The sequence below is a fragment of the Gorilla gorilla genome, chromosome 7, assembly GCF_029281585.2.
Source record: "Gorilla gorilla gorilla isolate KB3781 chromosome 7, NHGRI_mGorGor1-v2.1_pri, whole genome shotgun sequence".
Classification (NCBI taxonomy): domain Eukaryota; kingdom Metazoa; phylum Chordata; class Mammalia; order Primates; family Hominidae; genus Gorilla; species Gorilla gorilla.
In genome coordinates, this window is record NC_073231.2 from 52,835,133 (window position 1) to 52,849,616 (window position 14,484).

Here is a 14,484-nt window from a genome sequence, read left to right on the forward strand (position 1 = left end):
ATGCTTATACCCAGCTGGTGGGAATATAAATTAGTGCAGCCACTGTGGAAAGCAGTTCTGAGATTTCTCAGAGAACTCAGGACTACCATTTCACCCAGCAATCCCATTACTGGGTATATATTCAAAAGAAAACAAATTGTTTTACCAAAAAGACACATGCACTCACATATTCATTGTAGCACTATTCACAATAGCAAAGTCATGGAATCAACCTAGATGCCCGTCAGTGGTGGATTGAATAAAGAAAATGTGATACACATATACCATGGAATACTGTGCAACCATAAAAAAGAATGAAATAATGTCCTCTGCAGCAACATAGATGCAGCTGGAGGCCATTATCCTAAGCAAACTAACACAGGAACAGAAAACCAAACCACATGTTCTCACTTATAAGTGGGAGCTAAACATCAAGTACTCATGGACATAAAGATGACAACAGTGGACACTGGGGACTAACAAAAAGGGGAGAAAGGGAGGGGGGAAGGGTTGAAAAACTAACTGTTGGATACTATGCCCAGTACCTGGCTGATGGGATCATTCATACCCTAAACCTCAACATCACACCATATACCCAGGTAACAAATCTGCACATGTAGCCCCAAATCTAAAAAGTTGAAAAAGAAAAAACAATAGAACTATCAAATGATCCAGCAATTTCACTTCTGAGTATTTATCCAATACAATTGAAATCAGGATCTCAAAGAGATATTTGCACTCCTGTATTCATGGCAGCATTATTTACAATAGCCACAACATGGAAGCAACTTAAATGTCCATTGATGGAATAATGGACATAGAAAATGTGGTTTATATACGTACAAGGGAATATTATTCAGCCTTCACAAGGAAGGAAACCTGCCGTTTATGACACCATGGATGAACACTGAGGACATTATGCTAAGTGAAATAAACCAGACACAGAGGAAAAAATACTATATGATACCACTTATGTGAGGAATCTAAAATAGTCAAATTTACCGAAGCAGAGAGTAGAATGGTGGTTTCCAGGGGCTGGAGAGATGGGGGGAAATGGAGATCATTAGTCAAAAGGTACAAATCTTCAACTGTACATGATGAATAAGTCCTAGGGATCTACCATATAGCATAGGGCCTATAGTTAGTGATACTGTATTGTGTACTTAAAATTTTTCTGAGAGGGTAAATTTTATGTTCAGTGTTTTTGTCACAAAAAGAAGAGTGTGGGAGGAAACTTCAGAAGGTTATGAATATGTTTATGGCATAGATTGTGGTGATGGTTTCACAGATGTATACTGTACAGCTTTTGTATGTCAGTCATACCTCAATGTGGTTTAAAAGGAAAATAAATGATTCTACGAGTAAGATTGCCTAGGCTTCATAATCTTTCAAACACTCTTGTTACTTTAGTCTTGCTCCCTCCTCTTCTCCTTATTTTCTTTTACCTCTCAAAAAATTATCTAAATCCTTAGATAAGCAAAATCAGTATATTTCTGATTATTTTTGTAGGCATAAATATGATTGCTCTAATTTTTAAAAGCCTTCTCTTCTTAATTTTCTTATTCATAACATTTTCTTAACATTATGCTCCACTCCATCCTTTTCTTTTGCTTTTTCAAAATTAGTCTCAATATCATTATGTAGATCCTAAACACCACGCAATTTTTTAAATTAAATTTCAGACAGCTGTAAATTCTATTCTGTCTCACAAGGCACTGTGTCCTTTGGACCCCACAGGGATGCACAGTCCCTAGTCCCCTGACACGAGGGTCACAGGACCCAAACCTGCAGGTGACCCTGACTCGACTAATCTCTGGAACTGCAGTATCTGGGACCTCACCTGAGCTGGTGTTTCTGCACAGAGATGCTAACTACACAGTGGATGCAGAGGCAGTGGGAAATCCCTCAAACATTGCCTGCCACCCCTGTTCCTGAGCTGAATTTGCCTCCCCTCCCTGAAGGTAGACATGTGCAATAGCAGCATGGAATTTAATATTTTGTTTGCCCTACAGAACATTTTTCTTACATTAAAAATTCATATTCTGGATATAATTTTAATCACATACCATCTCATAGTTGTTCTTCCTTTGTTTTTTGGTTGTTATCTTTCTTATAAGAAAAAATAATATTCTACTGGGCACAGTGGCTCATGCCTGTAATCCCAGCACTTTGGGAGGCCGAGATGAGCAGATCACCTGAGGAAAAAGACCAGCTTGGCCAACATGGTGAAACCCTGTCTCTACTAAAAATACAAAAGAATATTAGCCAGGCATGGTGGCACGTGCCTGTAGTCCCAGCTGCTCAGGAGGCTGAGGCAGGAGAGGTGTTTGAACCCAGGAGTTGAAGGTTGCAGTGAGCAGAGATCATGCCTCTGTGCTCCAGGCTGGGCAATAGAGTGAGACTCTGTCTCAAGAAAAAAAGAAAAGAAAAGAGAGGAGAGGGGAGGGGAGGAGAGAAGAGGGGAAGGGAGGGGAGGGGAAGGGAGAGGAGAGGAAGGGAAAGGAGGGGAGGGGAAAGGAAGGGAGGGGAGAGGGAAGGAAGGAAAGGGAAGGAAAGGAAGGATGAGAGAGGGAGAGAGAGAGAGAGAGAGGAAGGGAGGGAGGGAAGGAAGGAAAGAGAAAGAGAGAAAGAAAAGAAAAGAAAAAAAAAGGAAAAGAAAAGTTAAGTTCCCTGGTCTAAAACAAGAATCTGGTAACTCTATTGCTAAAGGTTTTCCTGAGCATCACATAGAATATATAATACAAGGAACAGAATGAAACTTTAAAATCCTATTCCTTCCTTCCTTTTAAAACGTGGTCTAAGAGTAGAAGGACTATGTATTATTAATTTGCAAAGTAACATATGATCACCAGTAAATATTGTAAATTAACTATGAATGGAGAATTCTACTTTTAAAGACCATGTATAAGACTATAATTCGTGGGGCCAAGCGTGTTGACTCACACTAGTGATCCCAACACTTTGGGAGGCTGAGGGGGAGGATTGCATGAGCCCAGGAGTTCAAGACCACCCTAGGCAACATGAGGAGACTTTATCTCCACAAAAAATTACAAAATTAGCTGAGCATGGTGGCATTCACCTGTGGGCCCAGCTACTCCAGAGGCTGAGGTGGGAGGTTTGCTTGACCCTGGGAGGTCGCTGCAGTGAGCCATTATCGCACCACTGCACTCCAGCCTGGGGGACAGAGTGAGAACCTGTCTAAAAAAAAAAAAAAAAAAAAAAAAAGACTATAATTCATTACTTGTTAATAGTGTAGAAAGTTAAAATTTTATACTACGTTTATCTTAGTCTTTTTTCACTTTTATATATTTAAGCATCTACCATGTACCAGGAATACGCTTAGAGTGAATCAGATATAGTTCATTTAAAACTTGGCCTTCGGCCGGGCACAGTGGCTCATGCCTATAATCCCAGCACTTTGGGAGGCCGAGGCGGGCAGATCATCAGGTCAGGAGATCGAGACCATCCTGGCTAACACAGTGAAACCCTGTATCTACTAAAAATACAAAAATTTAGCCGGGCGTGGTGGCGGGCGCCTGTAGTCCCAGCTACTCGGGAGGCTGAGGCAGGAGAATGGCGTGAACCCAGGAGGCAGAGCTTACAGTGAGCTGTGATGGCACCACTGCACTCCAGCCTGGGCGACAGAGCGAGACTCCATCTCACACAAAAAAATAAATTAAATAAAAAATAAACTTGGCCTTCAGCATCACCTGGGATTTTGTTAAAAACGTAAATTCAGCTGGGTGCAGTGGCTCACACCTGTAGTTGCAGTGACTTGGAAGGCTGAGGCAGAAGAATTGCTTGTGCCCAGGAGTTGGAGGCCACCGTGAGCTGTGATATGCTACTGCACTCTAGCCTGGACAACAGAGCAAGACTCTGTCTCAGAAAAAGGATAAAGTAAATCCTCAAGCTAAGCATGGTGACACACACCTGTAGTCTCTGCTACTTGGAAGGCTGAGGTGAGAGGATTTCTTGAGCCCAAGTTTGAGGCCAGCCTGGGCAACACAGAGAGACACCCATCTCTAAAAATAAATAAATAAGTGTAAATTCCTACACTCCACCCCTGGTTTACTGAATCAAGAACTCTGGACATGGGGCCCAGCAATCAGTGGTTTAACAAGCTCTTCAAGCTAATCCTGATGTACCTTAAGGTTTAGAACCAGTGGTATACAAGAAACAAAAGCAGTTTCATGCAATGTTGAAAGTGCCATAATAAAGGTGTCTACAAAGACTATGGGAAAAGGAAGAAACAGCAAATAACTGTCTGGGAAAATTAAGGAAGGCTATATAGAAGAGGTAACATTTGAACCAACCTTGAGGGACAGTAGAGTTTTATTCTTTAACAACAAATCTTTAATGAGCACATGCTATCCTAGTCACTCGGCCAGACTGAGAAAGCTTAATAAACAATCATTTCATAAAACTCACTGAGCAATAACTCAGGGGCAGATTTACCAGGAAGCTCACCAAGCTGAAGCTTCAGGTTCCTACAATTGCCTGGGGCCCTTCCAATCCCGTTTATATTTTTGTAATTATAATTGTGTACTCTTTTTCTTACATTAGACCCCACATTGTATAAGCCTCAGGTTCCCACAAAACCTGAAACCACCTCGCTCTTGACATGTTTTGGGGTGGGAGGGATATAGTAAGGAAGCAAGCAAGACCTTCCAGCAAAGAAACCCATCCTGCCAGGGGATGGAGGCAGAGGGGGATGAGTCTGTCTGTGTGACTGGGAGAGGAGATGATGAAAAGGTGCATGACCAGAGAGCTCAGATGTGCTGTCAAGGAGTTTGGACTTTATCTTCTACTTGATGGATGACAGAGATTTTTCAGTAGGTGGCTGCATTTTAAAAAGATAACAGTAGGCCAGGCGAGGTAGTTCATGCCTGTAATCCCAGCACTTTGGGAGGCCGAGGTGGGCAGATCACCTAATGTCAGGAATTCAAGACCAGCCTAACCAACATGGAGAAACCCTGTCTCTACTAAAAATACAAAAATTAGCTGGGCGTGGTGGCACATGCCTGTTCTCCCAGCTACTTGGGAAGCTGAGGCAGAATTGCTTGAACCCAGGAGGTGGAGTGCAGTGAGCTGAGATCACGCCATTGCACTCCAGCCTGTGTAACAAGAGCAAAACTCCATCTCAAAAAAAAAAAAAAAAAGTAACAGTAGCAACTGTGGAAAGAAACAGATTAATGAAAGACTAAAGCCAGGGACATGAGTCAGCAGCATAATGTAAGAGACCAGCAAGAAAACATTCATGGTGTAGGTTCAGGCAATGGGGCTGAATGTGAGGGACATTTCAGAGAGAGAATCTACCTGAGAACCAATTGGAAGGTAGACCAGGAAGTAGCGTTAAAAGTGGCCTTTAGATTTATAGTTTGGGTGCATTATAATGTGGATAACAAATCTCTTGACTCAAAGAAAAATATGGGAGGAGCATTGGGGTTTGTGGAGAAATTAATGAGCTGTATTCTGGATAAGGTGAATTTTTCTGCATTATTCTTCTGTCATTCTGAAAATATACATAAGAAATTCTAATTTAACTACTTTTTGAAAAGAGCTGCTACACATTTGAAAGAAAAATCACTTCTACATAACCTGGTGCTTTATAATTATAAAATATCATTATTCCAAAAATCCTTATACTCTATAGTCATTAATTAAATCAAAATTTGTTTCTAAAAATATAAAATGGAATTTAAGTATATAGGCAAAAGTCTTTCTTGTTGATAAATTATGAATCAAACAGGCTTTAAAATAATTTGGCATACTCTTTGATGGCGCCCCAAAAAAATGGATCTCAAATATCTGCAAATAGCTTCTAGGATGAAAAAGGGCAGAAGACTCCCCATGTATATCATTAAGTGAAAGGCAGCTGCATGGGTAAGGAGGGGGAGTCGCAGTAAGCTCTGCTTGCGTCGTGGTGGAAGTTGGGGATTAAGGGAAGAAAGTTTAAGTTGTACGAAAGATATATATATGGCAGAAGCAGCGAATTACATCTGCAATCCACATCAAGGAACAAGAAACAGATTTGGTGCCTTGATAAAATTATATGAATTAGACATTTAGCAAAGCGTAAAGCAGCATGATGTCTCAAGAAAAAGGTCATCTAAATGTCCCTGAAGGACTGTTCGCTGAGATTATTCAGAAAGACTCAACTCCTCAAGGATATGGGACATCTGTTTTTGGTGCATGAGCTTTTACAGCGCCCATTAGACTTCATGACTTATTCATTGCCATTTAACAGGAAAACGATTGCCAGGGTGCCCCACTCCTAATTTAGTGCTCTGTTTGCTGGGTCATGACACTGCTGTACACAACAGAAAGAAGCAATGGGTGCTCCAGAGTTGCCATGAAAGTCATCAGGTCAGCTTAGCATCCATGGAAGCGTTCCTTCCTGTAACAATGAATTGGTACACCTGGGATTCTGACAGTACACCCTGACCACATTTCTGCTCTTAGGATTAGGTAGGTGTAACCCCCTTTTCCTGGATTTATCTCAAACCTGATTAAAGTTAATTCTCCTGCTTCTCTGAGTTTTTTAATAATCCTGCAAGCTAAAGGCTATTTTAGATATTCATACAGTAATCACCTGCTCAATCAAATGGTCAGGAATTTTAAAAAATAATAGTGGAGGCTGGGTGCCGTGGCTCATATCTATAATCCCAACACTTCGGGGGTCCTAGGCAGGAGGATCATTTGAGACCAGGAGTTCGAGACTAGCCTGGGCAACATGGAAAGACTCTATCTCTACAAGAAAACATTTTTTTAATCAGCCAGGCATGGTGGTGTGCACCTGTAGTCTCAGCTACTCAAGAGGCTGAGTCAGGAGGATCACTTGAGTTTAGGAGTTGGAGGCTGCAGAGAGCTATGATCACACTACTGCACTCCAGCCTGGGCAACACAGCAAGACCCTGTCTCTTAAAAATAATAATAATAATAATAATAAAAATAGTGGAGGGGGAAAAGGGAATTGTTGTTTGATGGGTATAAATGCAAAAGGTCTGGAGATGTGTTTCACAACAATGTGAATATATACATATATAGTACTGAATTCTATACTGAAAATGGTCCATGGTAAAAATAACATTAGGGCAAAAGTTCTCATTATTTATCATGAATTTTGCCACAAGAAACCCCCAGGCCCTTAATGGATGCCTCAGAACCACAAGCTCTCCCAAGGAAATCTGTCTTCCCGTTGCTATTTTTGTGTAGTTTCTGGTCTGATTGTTGAATCTTTAACTGTGTATTTGTCAAACAGAAATTGAGCAGTATGTTCAACCGACAGCATATAATCTGAAGCTATATTAAAAAGAATTATGTGTCTGCTGCTGTAAGAAGCTGTGTAATTCATAAACCAAGCCCCTTGACATCGTGCTGCAAAGCAAGGGTTAGTGATTCCAAAATCAAAGCCAAAAACTGTCTATTCTTCAGCATTCCTCATCACAGAGGAAAACAAAAACATAAGTGACTTGAAATAGCATGAAGATAGACAATCATTTCTATTTTGCTTGAGAATATAAGTGGCTTTGCTGTAATGCAGTATATGCATCCCAGAAAATCTTGTCTTCTATAACATTACACACTAAAAATAGCAGGGCTTTTGAGAAAAACTGGATTAGCCACAGACTACTCAAACCTATGACAGAATACTAACAACAACAAAAAGAAGAAATCCTAATAAAATACTAGCACAGTTTAAAAGGTGTGTCAAGTTCTTAACAAATACTACAAATACTAAATAATTAATATAGATATGGTTAATATAGGTTCTTATTCTAGTAAATAGCAGCAGTTTGATGGAAAGGGGTGATGGAGGGCTGGGGTCACTGAGCTTTGTAGAAACAAGGACAATATTCAGAAAGATCAGGGAAGACCAAGCAAAGGGGACTTCCAAGGCACAGCAGTGGCCAAGCTGAGCCTAGAGTGAGAATATGGGTTAAATAGGGATCAAGAACTGCCTGTCTTCCTCTGTGCCTTGCTTGGCTCTACTGCATCAGTACATCTTATGTTCAGCTGCTGTTATCTGGCAGTGTAAAAGATTAATGTGCTGGGTGGATCATGTATGAACCAATGCAAATTTGATATCCTTTTGATATTACCCTAAATTACCAATCATGGCAAAGCTCCTTTGAATTACAGAAATACATATTCTACCAGAACAGATTGTACCTGCATTTGAACATTTTCTGAAAAAGCATGTGTACAGATTTGACTCACGACAAATTAGGAATCGACTCGGTTCCAATCCCAATCCCTGCATGAGTACCTGTCCACAAATCCTTCTCTGCAGCCAAATAAGTGAATTTTCATCTAAAACTGGTGGAAGACTTAACCTTTCTCAAAGAGCCACTGAAACTGAGTAGCTGGTTTAGCGCTACTAAGAGCATCTGATATACAAAGTAAACAGAAAATTTCAGTGTCTTCAAAACTGTTGTAAAATTTGATGTTAATTTGTCAGTAATGACTACCGGAAAAGAGCAGTCATTAAATGCAGAGGACTTTCATAAAGTGTGGTCCTCAGGCCAATGACTGCAGAGCTGCCTAGTGGACTTGTTAAAAAGGTAGATTCCTGTGGGCCCAACCCAGGGCCCTTGACATCAGGTTAGCTGGCAGTAAGTAGGTAATAGGTGCCGAAATCTTAACTTTGTTGAGATACCCAAATGAGTCTGGTGCTCTCTAAAGTTTGAGAAGAAATATTATACTGGTTTCTTGCCAGATAATACAAATGGACATAGTGGATAATCGTTGTCTCATAAGATGTTTTTCAGATCAAACCGGGCAAGATGCCCAAATAGGAACAGCTCTCGTCCGCAGCTCCCAGTGAGACCAATGCAGAAGGCAGGTGATTTCTGCATTTCCAACTGAGGTACCTGGTTCCTCTCATTGGGACTGGTTAGACAGAGGGTGCAGCCCACAGAGGGCGAGCCAAAGCAGGGTGGGCTGTCGCCTCACCCAGGAGGCACAAGGGATTCAGGAACTCCCTCCCCTAGCCAAGGGAAGCCCTGAGGGATTGTGCCATTGTAGCAGGACAAGCCGCAGACAAAACCCCTCAGACACCGAGTTAAAGAAGGGCTTTATTCAGCCGGGAGCTTCAGCAAGACTCACATCTCCAACAACCGGGCTCCCTGAGTGAGCAATTCCTGTCCCTTCTAAGGGCTCACAACTCTAAGGGGGTCCACAAGAGAGGATCGTGATCGATTGAGCAAGCAGGGGGTATGTGACTGGGGGCTGCATGCACCAGTAATCAGAACGGAACAGAACAGGACAGGTATCTTCACAGTGCTTTTTTTATGCAAACAACCGATTAGATCAGGGGTCGATCTTTAACTACCAGGCCCAGGTTGTGGTGCTGGGCTGTCTGCTTGTGGATTTCATTTCTGCCTTTTACTTTTTACTTCTTTCTTTGGAAGCAGAAATTAGGCATAAGACAATATGAGGGGTAGTCTCCTCCCTTACCATGAGGGACTGTGCCATGAGGGATGGTGCACTCCAGCCCAGATACTGTGCTTTCCCCATGGTCTTCGCAACCCACAGACCAGGAGATTCCCTCAGGTGCCTACATCACCAGGGCCGTGGGTTTCAAGCACAAAACTGGGTGGCCTTTTGGGCAGACACCAAGCTAGCTGCAGGAGTTTTTTTTTTTTTCGTACCCAGTGGTACCTGGAATGCCAGTGAGACAGAAATGTTCCCAATGGTGCCTGGAACACCAGTGAGACAGAAACGTTCGCTCCCCAGAAAAAGGGCTGAAGCCAGGGAGCCAAGTGGTCTAGCTCAGTGGATCCCACCCCCATGGAGCCCAGCAAGCTAAGATCCACTGGCTTGAAATTCTCACTGCCAGCACAGCAGTCTGAAGTCAACCTGGGACACTGGAGCTTGGTCGAGGGAGGGGCGTCCACCATCATTGAGGCCTGAGTAGGTGGTTTTCCCTTCACAGTGTAAACAAAGCTGCCAGGAAGTTCGAACTGGGTGGAGCCCACCACAGCTCTGCAAAGCTGCTGTAGCCAGACTGCCTCTCTAGATTCCTCCTCTCTGGGCAGGTCATCTCTGAAAGAAAGGCTGCAGCCCCAGTAAGGGGCTTATAGATAAAACTCGCATCTCTCTGGGACAGAGCACCTGGAGGAAGGGGCGGCTGGCGCAGCTTGAGCAGACTTAAACGTTCCTGCCTGCCAGCTCTGAAGAGAGAAGCAGATCTCCCAGCACAGCGCTTGAGCTCTGCTAAGGGACAGACTGCTTCCTCAAGTGGGTCCCTGACCCCCGTGCCACCTGACTGGAAGACACCTCCCAGCAGGGTTTGACAGACACCTCATACAGGAGAGCTCTGGCTGGCATCTGGCAGGTGCTCCTCTGGAATGAAGCTTCCAGAGGAAGGAGCAGGTAGCAATCTTTTGCTGTTCTGCAGCCTCCACTGGTGATACCCAGACAAAAAGGGTCTGGAGTGGATCTCCAGCAAACTCCAGCAGACCTGCAGAAGAGGGACCTGACTGTTGGGGAAAAAACTAACAAACAAAAAGCAATAGCATCAACATCAAGAAAAAGGACACCCACGCAAAAAAAACCATCCAAAGGTCACCAACATCAAAGACCAAAGGTAGATAAATCCACGAAAATGAGGAAAAACCAGCACAAAAAAAGCTGAAAATTCCAAAAACCAGAATGCCTCTTCTCCTCCAAAGAATCACAACTCCTCACCAGCAAGGGAACAAAACTGGATGGAGAATGAGTCTGATGAATTGGCAGAAGTAGGCTTCAGAAGGTGGGTAATAACAAACTCCTCCAAGCTTAAGGAGCATGTTCTAACCCAATGCAAGGAAGCTAAGAACCTTGATAAAAAGTTACAGGAACTGCTAACTAGAATAAGCAGTTTAGAGCAGAACATAAATGACCTGATGGAGTTGAAAAACACAGCACAGGAACTTTGTGAAGCATGCAAAACTATCAATAGCTGAATTGATCAAGCAAAAGAAAGGATACCAGAGATTGAAGATCAACTTAATGAAATAAAGCATGAAGACACATTACAGAAAAAAGAATGAAGAAGAATGAACAAAGCCTCCAAGAAATATAGGACTATGTGAAAAGGCCAAACCTACATTTGATTGGCATACCTGAAAGTGACGGGGAGAATTGAACCAAGTTGGAAAACACTCTTCAGGATATTATCCAGGAGAACTTCCCCAACCTAGCAAGATAGGCCAACACTGAAATTCAGAGAACACCACAAAGATACTCCTTGAGAAGAGCTACCCCAAGACACATAATTATCAGATTCCCCAAGGTTGGAATGAAGGAAAAATGTTAAGGGCAGCCAGACAGAAAGATCGAGTTACCCACAAAGGGAAGCCCATCAGACTAACAGCGGATGTCTCTGCAGAAACCCTACAAGCCAAAAGAGACTGGAGGCCAATATTCAACGTTCTTAAAGAAAATAATTTTCAACCCAGGATTTCATATCCAGCCAAACTAAGCTTCATAAGTGAAGGAGAAATAAAATCCTTTGCAGACAAGTAAATTCTGGGGACTTTGTCACCACCAGGCCTACCTTACAAGAGCTCCTGAAAGAAGAACTAAATATGGAAAGGAACAACCAGTACCAGCCACTGAAAAAGCATACCAAAATGTAAAGACCATCGACACTATGAAGAAACTGCATCAACTAATGGGCAAAATAACCAGCTAGCATCATAATGACAGGATCAAATTCACACATAACATTATTAATCATAAATGTAAATGGGTTAAATGCCCCATTAAAAGACACAGACTGGGCCGGGCGTGGTGGCTCATGCCTGTAATCCCAGCACTTGGGGAGGCCAAGGCAGGCAGATCATGAGTTCAGGAGATCAAGACCATCCTGGCTAACATGGTGAAACCCTGTCTCTACTAAAAATACAAAAAATTAGCCGGGCATAGTGGCAGGCACCTGTAGTCCCAGCTACTCGGGAGGCTGAGGCAGGAGAATGGCATGAACCTGAGAGGCGGTGCTTGCAGTGAGCCGAGATCACACCACTGCACTCCAGCCTCGGCAACAGAGCAAGACTCCGTCAAAAAAAAAAAGACACAGACTGACAAATTGGATAAAGACTCAAGACCCATTGGTGTGCTGTATTCAGGCAACCCATTTCACGTGCAAAGATACACACAGGCTCCAAATAAAGGGATGCAGGAATGTTTACCAACCAAATGGAAAGAAAAAAAAAAAAAAAAAGCAGGGGTTGCAATCCTAGTCTCTGATAAAACAGACTTCACACCAATAAAGATCAAAAGAGACAAAGATGGGCATCACGTAATGATAAAGGGATCAATGCAGCAAGAAGAGCTAAATATCCTAAATATATATGCACCCAATACAGGAGCACCCAGATTCATAAAGCAAGTTCTTAGAGACCTACAAAGAAACTTAGACACCCACACATTAATAGTGGGAGACTTTAACACCCCACTGTCAGTATTAGACAGATCAACAAGACAGAAAATTAACAAGGATATTCAGGATTTGAACTCAACTCTGGACAAAGCAGACCTAATAGACATCTACAGAACTCTCCACCATGAATTGACAGAATATACACTCTTCTCAGCACCACATCACATTTATTCTAAAATTGACCACATAATTGGAAGTAAAACATTCCTCAGCAAATGCAAAAGAACAGAAATCATAACAAACAGTCTCTCAGACCACAGTGCAATCAAATTAGAACTCAGGATTAAGAAACTCACTCAAAACTACACAACTCCATGGGAACTAAACAGCCTGCTTCTGAATGACTACGGGTAAATAACGAAATTAAGCAGAAATAAATAAGTTCTTTGAAACCAATGAGAACAAAGACACAACGTACTAGAATCTTTGGGACACCGCTAAAGCAGTGTTAGAGGGAAATTTATAACACTAATGTCCATAAGAGAAAGTGGGAAAGATCTAAATTCAACACCCTAACATCACAATTAAAAGAACTAGAGAAGCAAGGGCAAACAAATTCAAAAGCTAGCAGAAGACAAGGAATAACTAAGATCAGAGCAGAATTGAAGGAGATAGAGATATGAAAAATCCTTCAAAAAATCAATGAATCCAGGAGCTGGTTTTTTGAAAAGATTAACAAAATAGACCACTAGACAGGCTAATAAGAAAAGAGAGAAGAATCAAATAGATGCAATAAAAAATGACAAAGAGGATATCACCACTGATCCCACACAAATACAAACTACCATCAGAGAATACTATAAACACCTCTACTCAAATAAGCTAGAAAATCTACAAGAAATGGATAAATTCTGGACACATACACCCTCCCAAGACTAAACCAGGAAGAAGTCAAATGCCTAAATAGACCAATAACAAGTTCTGAAATTGAGGCAGTAATTAATAGGCTACCAACCAAAGAAACCCCAGGACCAAACAGATTCATGCCAAATTCTACCAGAGGTACAAACAGGAGCTGGTACCATTCCTTCTGAAACTATTCCAAACAATAGAAAAAGAGAGACTCCTCTCTAACTCATTTTATGAGGCCAGCATCAACCTGATACCAACACCTGGCAGAGTCACAACAAAAAAAGAAAATTTCGGGTCAATATCCCTGATGAACATCGATGTGAAAATCCTCAATAAAATACAGGCAAACAGAATCCAGCAGCACATCAAAAAGCTTATGCACCATGATCAAGTCGGCTTCATCCCTGGGATGCAAGTCTGGTTTAACATACACAAATCAGCAAATGTAATCCATCACATAAACAGAAACAATGACAAAAACCACACGATTATCTCAATAAATGCAGAAAACTCCTTCAATAAAATTCAATGCCCCTTCATGCTAAAAACACTCAATAAACTAGGTATTGATGGAGCGTATCTCAAAATAATAAGAGCTATTTATGACAAATCCACAGCCAATATGATACTGAATGGGCAAAAACTGGAAGCATTCCCTTTGAAAACCGGCATGAGACAAGGATGCCCTCTCATCAATCCTATTCAACATAGTATTGGAAGTTCTAGCCAGGGCAACCAGGCAAGAGAAAGAAATAAATGGTATTCAAATAGGAAGAGAGGAAGTCAAATTGTCTCTGTTTGCAGATGACATGATTGTATATTTAGAAAATCCCATCGTCTCAGCCCAAAAACTCCTTAAGCTGATAAGCAACTTCGGCAAAGTCTCAGGACACAAAATCAATGTGCAAAAATCACAAGCATTCCTATACACCAATAATAGACCAACAGAGAGCCAAATCATGAGTGAACTCCCATTCACAATTGCTACAAAGAGAATAAAATACCTAGGAATCCAACTTACAAGGGATGTGAAGGACCTCTTCAAGGAGAACTGAAAACCAATGCTCAAGGAAATAAGAAAGAACACAAACAAATGGAAAAAGATTCCATGCTCATGGATAGGAAGAATCAATATCATGAAAATAGCCATACTTCCAGAAGTAATGTATAGATTCAATGCTATTCCCATCAAGCTACCATTGACTTTCTTCACAGAATTAGATAAA

General features: G+C 41.8%; 1 protein-coding gene across 1 annotated transcript in view; it reads left to right on the plus strand.

Annotated features, from left to right (window-relative positions):
- Positions 1 to 14,484, plus strand: part of CPA6 (carboxypeptidase A6) — a 320,694-nt gene that overhangs the window by 195,184 nt on the left and 111,026 nt on the right. The gene's annotated exons all lie outside the window — the stretch shown is intronic.